The sequence below is a fragment of the Calliopsis andreniformis genome, unplaced genomic scaffold (assembly GCF_051401765.1).
Source record: "Calliopsis andreniformis isolate RMS-2024a unplaced genomic scaffold, iyCalAndr_principal scaffold0328, whole genome shotgun sequence".
In the NCBI taxonomy this organism is placed as follows: Eukaryota; Metazoa; Arthropoda; class Insecta; order Hymenoptera; family Andrenidae; genus Calliopsis; species Calliopsis andreniformis.
The window spans coordinates 240,320-252,652 of NW_027480737.1; positions in this window are offsets into that span (position 1 = coordinate 240,320).

Here is a 12,333-nt window from a genome sequence, read left to right on the forward strand (position 1 = left end):
TAATAGCCATAAAAATCACAATAGCCATAATAATCAGAATGGTGATCATAATAATCATACTAACAACCATAATGATCATAGTGACCATCATAATAACTACAATAATCATAATAATCGTAATTGTAATGTTAATAAGCTTAGCAATAATCACAATAATCATAGTAACCGTAATAATCTTAATGATGATCATAATATTCATGGTAATTACATCAAGATCCGTAATAATCATAATAATCATAATAATAACCATAATGGGTTTGGAAATAATCATAATATGCATTATACTAGCCATAACAACCATAATAGTCATAATAGCCATAATAATCATAATAGTCGTAGTAATAACAATAATGAACCTGGAAATAATCGTAATAATCATTACAATAGTCATAATAGCCATAAAAATCACAATAGCCATAATAATCTGAATGGTGATCATAATAATCATACTAGCAACCATAATGATCATAGTAATCATCATAATAAGCAGAATAGTCATGGAAATAATCTTAATAATCGTTATTATTAACGTAATAACCATAATGATCTTAATGATGACCATAATATTCATCATAATTATACCCAGACATATAATAATCAGAGTAATCATAATAATAATCATAATTAGCTTTGAAATAATCATAATAACCTTAATACTAGCCATAATAACCATAATAATCATAACAACTAGAGTAATCATAATAGTCATAATAATCGCAATAACCATAATGATCTTAATGATGATCATTATATTCATCATAATTATACCAAAATCCATAATAATCATAGTAACCATAATAATAAACATAATAAGCTTTGAAAGAATCATAATAACCGTTATACTAGCCATAGTAGCCATAATAATCATAATAACCATACTCATCATAATAATTATAATAATAACCATAATAAGCTTGGAAATAATCATAATAAGCATTATACTAGCCATAATAATCATAATAATCATAATAACTATAATAATCATAATAGTCATAATAATAACCATAATAAACTTGGAAATATTCATATTTATCATTATAATAGCAATAATAACCATAAAAATCATAATAGCCATAATAATCTCAATGTTGATCATAATCATCATACTAACAGCCATAATAATCATAGTGATCATCATAATAACTACAATAATGATAATAATCGCAAGTGTAACGTTAGTAAGCATAGCAATAATCACAATAATCATAGTAACCATAATAATCTTAATGATGATCATAATATCCATGATAATTATACCAAGATCCGTAATAATCATAATAATCATAATAATAACCATAATAGGTTCGGAAATAATCATAATATACATTATACTACCCCTAACAACTATAATAGTCATAATAGCCATAATAATCATAATAGTCGTAATAATAACAATAATGAGCTTGGAAATAATCGTAATAACCGTTATAATAGCCATAATAGCAATAAAAATCACAATAGCCATAATAATCAGAATGGTGATCATAATAATCATACTAACAACCATAATGATCATAGTAATCATCATAATAAACAGAATAGTCATGGAAATAATCTTAATAATGGTTATTATTAACGTAATAACCATAATCACCTTAATAACCATAATGATATCAATGATGACAATAATATTCATCATAATTATACTAACTCAAATAATAATCAGAGTAATCATAATAATAAACAAAATAAGCTTTGAAATAATCATAATAACTTTTATACTAGCCATAGTAACCATAATAATCAAAATAACTAGAATAATCATAATAGTCATAATAATCGCAATAACCATAATGATCTTAATGATGATCATGATATTCATCATAATTATTCCAAGGTCCATAATAAGCATAGTAATCATAATAATAAACATAATAAGCTTTGAAATAATCATAATAACCGTTATACTAGCCATAGTAACCATAATAATCATAATAACCGTAATAACCATAATAATTATAGTAATAACCATAATAAGCTTGGAAATAATCATAATGAGCATTATACTAGCCATAATAGACATAATAACTATAATAATCATACTAGTCATAATAATACCCATAATAAAAATTGGAAATAATCATATTTATCATTATAATAGCTATAATAATCATAAAAATCATAATAGCCATAATAATCTGAATGTTCATCCTAATAATCATACTAACAACCATAATAATCATAGTGATCATCATAATAACTACAATAATCATAATAATCGTAATTGTAATGTTAATAAGCATAGCAATAATCACAATAATCATAGTAACCATAATAATCTTAATGATGAACATAATATCCATGATAATTATACCAAGATCCGTAATAATCATAATAATCATAAAAATAACCATAATGGGTTCGGAAATAATCATAATATACATTATATTAGCCATATCAACCATAATAGTCATAATAGCCCTAATAATCATAATAGTCGTAATAATAACAATAATGAACATGGAAATAATCGTAATAATCATTATAATAGTCATAATAGCCATAAAAATCACAACAGCCATAATAATCAGAATGGTGATCATAATAATCATACTAACAACCATAATGATCATAGTGATCATCATAATAACTACAATAATCATAATAATCGTAATTGTAATGTTAATAAGCTTAGCAATAATCACAATAATCATAGTAACCATAATAATCTTAATGATGATCATAATATTCATGATAATTACATCAAGATCCGTAATAATCATAATAATCATACTAACAACCATAATGATCATAGTAATCATCATAATAAACAGAATAGTCATGGAAATAATCTTAATAATCATTATTATTAACGTAATAGCCATAATCATCGTAATAACCATAATGATCTCAATGATGACCATAATATTCATCCTAATTACACTAAGACAAATAATAATCAGAGTAATCATAATAATAAACATAATAAGCTTTGAAATAATCATAATAACCGGTATACTAGCCATAGTAACCATAATAATCATAATAACTATAATAATCATAATAGTGATAATAATAACAGTAATAAACTTGGAAATAATCATATTTATCATTATAATAGCAATAATAACCATAAAAATCATAATAGCCATAATAATCTGAATGTTGATCCTAATAATCATACTAACAACCATAATAACCATAGTGATCATCATAATAACTACAATAATCATAATAATCGTAATTGTAATGTTAATACGCATAGCAATAATCACAATAATCATAGTAACCATAATAATCTTAATGATGATCATAATATCCATGATAATTATACCAAGATCCGTAATAATCATAATAATCATAAAAATAACCATAATGGGTTCGGAAATAATCATAATATGCATTATACTAGCCATATCAACCATAATAGTCATAATAGCCCTAGTAATCATAATAGTCGTAATAATAACAATAATGAACTTGGAAATAACCGTAATAATCATTATAATACTCATAATAGCCATAAAAATCACAATAGCCATAATAATCAGAATGGTGATCATAATAATCATACTAACAACCATAATGATCATAGTGACCATCATAATAACTACAATAATCATAATAATCGTAATTGTAATGTTAATAAGCTTAGCAATAATCACAATAATCATAGTAACCGTAATAATCTTAATGATGATCATAATATTCATGGTAATTAAATCAAGATCCGTAATAATCATAATAATCATAATAATAACCATAATGGGTTTGGAAATAATCATAATATGCATTATACTAGCCATAACAACCATAATAGTCATAATAGCCATAATAATCATAATAGTCGTAGTAATAACAATAATGAACCTGGAAATAATCGTAATAATCATTACAATAGTCATAATAGCCATAAAAATCACAATAGCCATAATAATCTGAATGGTGATCATAATAATCATACTAGCAACCATAATGATCATAGTAATCATCATAATAAACAGAATAGTCATGGAAATAATCTTAATAATCGTTATTATTAACGTAATAACCATAATGATCTTAATGATGACCATAATATTCATCATAATTATACCCAGACATATAATAATCAGAGTAATCATAATAATAATCATAATTAGCTTTGAAATAATCATAATAACCTTAATACTAGCCATAATAACCATAATAATCATAACAACTAGAGTAATCATAATAGTCATAATAATCGCAATAACCATAATGATCTTAATGATGATCATTATATTCATCATAATTATACCAAAATCCATAATAATCATAGTAACCATAATAATAAACATAATAAGCTTTGAAAGAATCATAATAACCGTTATACTAGCCATAGTAGCCATAATAATCATAATAACCATACTCATCATAATAATTATAATAATAACCATAATAAGCTTGGAAATAATCATAATAAGCATTATACTAGCCATAATAATCGTAATAATCATAATAACTATAATAATCATAATAGTCATAATAATAACCATAATAAACTTGGAAATATTCATATTTATCATTATAATAGCAATAATAACCATAAAAATCATAATAGCCATAATAATCTCAATGTTGATCATAATCATCATACTAACAGCCATAATAATCATAGTGATCATCATAATAACTACAATAATGATAATAATCGCAAGTGTAACGTTAGTAAGCATAGCAATAATCACAATAATCATAGTAACCATAATAATCTTAATAATGATCATAATATCCATGATAATTATACCAAGATCCGTAATAATCATAATAATCATAATAATAACCATAATAGGTTCGGAAATAATCATAATATACATTATACTACCCCTAACAACTATAATAGTCATAATAGCCATAATAATCATAATAGTCGTAATAATAACAATAATGAGCTTGGAAATAATCGTAATAACCGTTATAATAGCCATAATAGCAATAAAAATCACAATAGCCATAATAATCAGAATGGTGATCATAATAATCATACTAACAACCATAATGATCATAGTAATCATCATAATAAACAGAATAGTCATGGAAATAATCTTAATAATGGTTATTATTAACGTAATAACCATAATCACCTTAATAACCATAATGATATCAATGATGACAATAATATTCATCATAATTATACTAACTCAAATAATAATCAGAGTAATCATAATAATAAACAAAATAAGCTTTGAAATAATCATAATAACCTTTATACTAGCCATAGTAACCATAATAATCAAAATAACTAGAATAATCATAATAGTCATAATAATCGCAATAACCATAATGATCTTAATGATGATCATGATATTCATCATAATTATACCAAGATCCATAATAAGCATAGTAATCATAATAATAAACATAATAATCTTTGAAATAATCATAATAACCGTTATACTAACCATAGTAACCATAATAATCATAATAACCGTAATAACCATAATAATTATAGTAATAACCATAATAGGCTTGGAAATAATCATAATGAGCATTATACTAGCCATAATAGACATAATAACTATAATAATCATACTAGTCATAATAATACCCATAATAAACTTGGAAATAATCATATTTATCATTATAATAGCTATAATAATCATAAAAATCATAATAGCCATAATAATCTGAATGTTCATCCTAATAATCATACTAACAACCATAATAATCATAGTGATCGTCATAATAACTACAATAATCATAATAATCGTAATTGTAATGTTAATAAGCATAGCAATAATCACAATAATCATAGTAACCATAATAATCTTAATGATGAACATAATATCCATGATAATTATACCAAGATCCGTAATAATCATAATAATCATAAAAATAACCATAATGGGTTGGGAAATAATCATAATATACATTATACTAGCCATATCAACCATAATAGTCATAATAGCCCTAATAATCATAATAGTCGTAATAATAACAATAATGAACTTGGAAATAATCGTAATAATCATTATAATAGTCACAATAGCCATAAAAATCACAATAGCCATAATAATCAGAATGGTGATCATAATAATCATACTAACAACCATAATGATCATAGTGATCATCATAATAAACAGAATAGTCATGGAAATAATCTTAGTAACCGTTATTATTAACGTAATAACCATAATCACCATAATAACCATAATGATCTCAATGATGACCATAATATTCATCATAATTATACTAAGACAAATAATAATCAGAGTAATCATAATAATAAACATAATAAGCTTTGAAATAATCATAATAACCTTTATACTAGCCATAATAACCATATTAATCATAATAACTAGAATAATCATAATAGTCATAATAATCGCAATAACCATAATGATCTTAATGATGATCATGATATTCATTATAATTATACCAAGATCCATAATAAGCATAGTAACCATAATAATAAACATAATAAGCTTTGAAATAATCATAATAACGGTTATACTAGCCATAGTAGCCATAATAATCATAATAACCATACTCATCATAATAATTATAATAATAACCATAATAAGCTTGGAAATAATCATAATAAGCATTATACTAGCCATAATAATCATAATAATCATAATAACTATAATAATCATAGTAGTCATAATAATAACCATAATAAACTTGGAAATAATCATATTTATCGTTATAATAGCAATAATAACCATAAAAATCATAATAGCCATAATAATCTCAATGTGGATCCTAATAATCATACCGACAGCCATAATAATCATAGTGATCATCATAATAACTACAATAATCATAATAATCGTAATTGTAATGTTAATAAGCATAGCAATAATCACAATAATCATAGAAACCATAATAATCTTAATGATGGTCATAATATCCATGATAATTATACCAAGATCCGTAATAATCATAATAATCATAATAATAACCATAACAGGTTCGGAAATAATCATAATATACATTATACTACCCCTAACGACTATAATAGTCATAATAGCCATAATAATCATAATAGTCGTAATAATAACAATAATGAACTAGGAAATAATCGTAATAATCATTATAATAGTCATAATAGCCATAAAAATCACAATAGCCATAATAATCAGAATGGTGATCATAATAATCATACTAACAACCATAATGATCATAGTAATCATCATAATAAACAGAATAGTCATGGAAATAATCTTAGTAACCGTTATTATTAACGTAATAACCATAATCACCATAATAACCATAATGATCTCAATGATGACCATAATATTCATCATAATTATACTAAGACAAATAATAATCAGAGTAATCATAATAGTAAACATAATAAGCTTTGAAATAATCATAATAACCTTTATACTAGCCATAATAACCATATTAATCATAATAACTAGAATAATCATAATAGTCATAATAATCGCAATAACCATAATGATCTTAATGATGATCATGATATTCATCATAATTAAACCAAGATCCATAATAAGCATAGTAACCATAATAATATACATAATAAGCTTTGAAATAATCATAATAACCGTTATACTAGCCATAGTAACCATAATAATCATAATAACCATAATAATCTTAATAATTATAGTATTAACCATAATAAGCTTGGAAATAACCATAATAAGCATTATACTAGCCATAATAATCATAATAACTATAATAATCATAGTAGTCATAATAATAACCATAATAAACTTGGAAATAGTCATATTTAACATTATAATAGCAATAATAGCCATAAAAATCATAATAGCCATAATAATCTGAATGTTGATCATAATAATCATACTAACAGCCATAGTAGTCATAGTGATCATCATAATAACTACAATAATCATAATAATCGTAGTTGTAATGTTAATAAGCATAGCAATAATCACAGTAATCATAGTAACCATAATAATCTTAATGATGATCATAATATCCTTGATAATTATACCAAGATCCGTAATAATCATAATAATCATAATAATAACCATAATGGGTTCGGACATAACCATAATATACATTATACTAGCCATAACAACCATAATAGTCATAATAGCCATAATAATCATAATAGTCGTAATAATAACAATAATGAACTTGGAAATAATCGTAATAATCATTATAGTAGTCATAATAGCCATAAAAATCACAATAGCCATAATAATCAGAATGGTGATCATAATAATCATACTAGCAACCATAATGATCATGGTAATCATCATAATAGACAGAATAGTCATGGAAATAATCTTAATAATCATTATTATTAACGTAATACCATAATAATCTTAGTGATGACCATAATATACATCATAATTATACCTAGACATATAATAATCAGAATAATTATAATAATAAGCATAATAAGCTTTGAAATAATCATAATAAACTTCATACTAGCCATAATAACCATAATAATCATAATAACTAGAGTAATCATAATAGTCATAATAATCGCAATAAACATAATGATCTTAATGATGATCATTATATTCATCATAATTATACCAAGATCCATAATAATCATAGTAACCATAATAATAAACATAATAATCTTTGAAATAATCATAATAAACGTTATACTAGCCATAGAAGCCATAATAATCATAATAACCATAATCATCATAATAATTATATTAATAACCATAATAAGCTTGGAAATAATCATCATAAGCATTATACTAGCCATAATAATCATAATAATCATAATAACTATAATAATCGTAATAGTCATAATAATCGCAATAACCATAATGATCTTAATGATGATCATGATATTCATCATAATTATACCAAGATCCATAATAAGCATAGTAACCATAATAATAAACATAATAAGCTTTGAAATAATCATAATAACCGTTACACTAGCCATAGTAACCATAATAATCATAATAACTATAATAATCATAATAGTGATAATAATAACCGTAATAAACTTGGAAACAATCATATTTATCATTATAATAGCAATAATAACCATATAAATCATAATAGCCATAATAATCTGAATGTTGATCCTAATAATCATACTAACAACCATAATAGTCATAGTGATCATCATAATAACTACAATAATCATAATAATCGCAATTGTAATGTTAATAAGCATAGCAATGGTCACAATAATCATAGTAACCATAATAATCTTAATGATGATCATAATATCCATGATAATTATACCAAGATCCGTAATAATAATAATAATCATAATAATAACCCTAATGTGTTCGGAAATAATCATAATATACATTATACTTGCCATAACAACCATGATAGTCATAATAGCCATAATAATCATAATAGTCGCAATAATAACAATAATGAACTTGGAAATAATCGTAATAATCATTATAATAGTCATAATAGCCATAAAAATCACAATAGCCATAATAATCAGAATGGTGATCATAATAATCATACTAGCAACCATAATGATCATAGTAATCATCATAATAAACACAATAGTCATGGAAATAATCTTAAGAATCATTATTATTATCGTAATAACCATAATGATCTTAATGATGACCATAATATTCATCATAATTATACCTAGACATATAATAATCAGAGTAATCATAATAATAAGCATAATAAGCTTTGAAATAATCATAATAACCTTAATACTAGCCATAATAACCATAATAATCATAATAACTAGAGTAAGCATAATAGTCATAATAATCGCAATAACCATAATGATCTTAATGATGATCATGATATTCATCATAATTATACCAAGATCCATAATAAGCATAGTAACCATAATAATAAACATAATAAGCTTTGAAATAATCATAATAACCGGTATACTAGCCATAGTAACCATAATAATCATAATAACTATAATAATCATAATAGTGATAATAATAACAGTAATAAACTTGGAAATAATCATATTTATCATTATAATAGCAATAATAACCATAAAAATCATAATAGCCATAATAATCTGAATGTTGATCCTAATAATCATACTAACAACCATAATAACCATAGTGATCATCATAATAACTACAATAATCATAATAATCGTAATTGTAATGTTAATACGCATGGCAATAATCACAATAATCATAGTAACCATAATAATCTTAATGATGATCATAATATCCATGATAATTATACCAAGATCCGTAATAATCATAATAATCATAAAAATAACCATAATGGGTTCGGAAATAATCATAATATGCATTATACTAGCCATATCAACCATAATAGTCATAATAGCCCTAGTAATCATAATAGTCGTAATAATAACAATAATGAACTTGGAAATAACCGTAATAATCATTATAATACTCATAATAGCCATAAAAATCACAATAGCCATAATAATCAGAATGGTGATCATAATAATCATACTAACAACCATAATGATCATAGTGACCATCATAATAACTACAATAATCATAATAATCGTAATTGTAATGTTAATAAGCTTAGCAATAATCACAATAATCATAGTAACCGTAATAATCTTAATGATGATCATAATATTCATGGTAATTACATCAAGATCCGTAATAATCATAATAATCATAATAATAACCATAATGGGTTTGGAAATAATCATAATATGCATTATACTAGCCATAACAGCCATAATAGTCATAATAGCCATAATAATCATAATAGTCGTAGTAATAACAATAATGAACCTGGAAATAATCGTAATAATCATTACAATAGTCATAATAGCCATAAAAATCACAATAGCCATAATAATCTGAATGGTGATCATAATAATCATACTAGCAACCATAATGATCATAGTAATCATCATAATAAGCAGAATAGTCATGGAAATAATCTTAATAATCGTTATTATTAAAGTAATAACCATAATGATCTTAATGATGACCATAATATTCATCATAATTATACCCAGACATATAATAATCAGAGTAATCATAATAATAATCATAATTAGCTTTGAAATGATCATAATAACCTTAATACTAGCCATAATAACCATAATAATCATAACAACTAGAGTAATCATAATAGTCATAATAATCGCAATAACCATAATGATCTTAATGATGATCATTATATTCATCATAATTATACCAAAATCCATAATAATCATAGTAACCATAATAATAAACATAATAAGCTTTGAAAGAATCATAATAACCGTTATACTAGCCATAGTAGCCATAATAATCATAATAACCATACTCATCATAATAATTATAATAATAACCATAATAAGCTTGGAAATAATCATAATAAGCATTATACTAGCCATAATAATCATAATAATCATAATAACTATAATAATCATAATAGTCATAATAATAACCATAATAAACTTGGAAATATTCATATTTATCATTATAATAGCAATAATAAGCATAAAAATCATAATAGCCATAATAATCTCAATGTTGATCATAATCATCATACTAACAGCCATAATAATCATAGTGATCATCATAATAACTACAATAATGATAATAATCGCAAGTGTAACGTTAGTAAGCATAGCAATAATCACAATAATCATAGTAACCATAATAATCTTACTGATGATCATAATATCCATGATAATTATACCAAGATCCGTAATAATCATAATAATCATAAAAATAACCATAATGGGTTCGGAAATAATCATAATATACATTATATTAGCCATATCAACCATAATAGTCATAATAGCCCTAATAATCATAATAGTCGTAATAATAACAATAATGAACATGGAAATAATCGTAATAATCATTATAATAGTCATAATAGCCATAAAAATCACAACAGCCATAATAATCAGAATGGTGATCATAATAATCATACTAACAACCATAATGATCATAGTGATCATCATAATAACTACAATAATCATAATAATCGTAATTGTAATGTTAATAAGCTTAGCAATAATCACAATAATCATAGTAACCATAATAATCTTAATGATGATCATAATATTCATGATAATTACATCAAGATCCGTAATAATCATAATAATCATACTAACAACCATAATGATCATAGTAATCATCATAATAAACAGAATAGTCATGGAAATAATCTTAATAATCATTATTATTAACGTAATAGCCATAATCATCGTAATAACCATAATGATCTCAATGATGACCATAATATTCATCCTAATTACACTAAGACAAATAATAATCAGAGTAATCATAATAATAAACATAATAAGCTTTGAAATAATCATAATAACCGGTATACTAGCCATAGTAACCATAATAATCATAATAACTATAATAATCATAATAGTGATAATAATAACAGTAATAAACTTGGAAATAATCATATTTATCATTATAATAGCAATAATAACCATAAAAATCATAATAGCCATAATAATCTGAATGTTGATCCTAATAATCATACTAACAACCATAATAACCA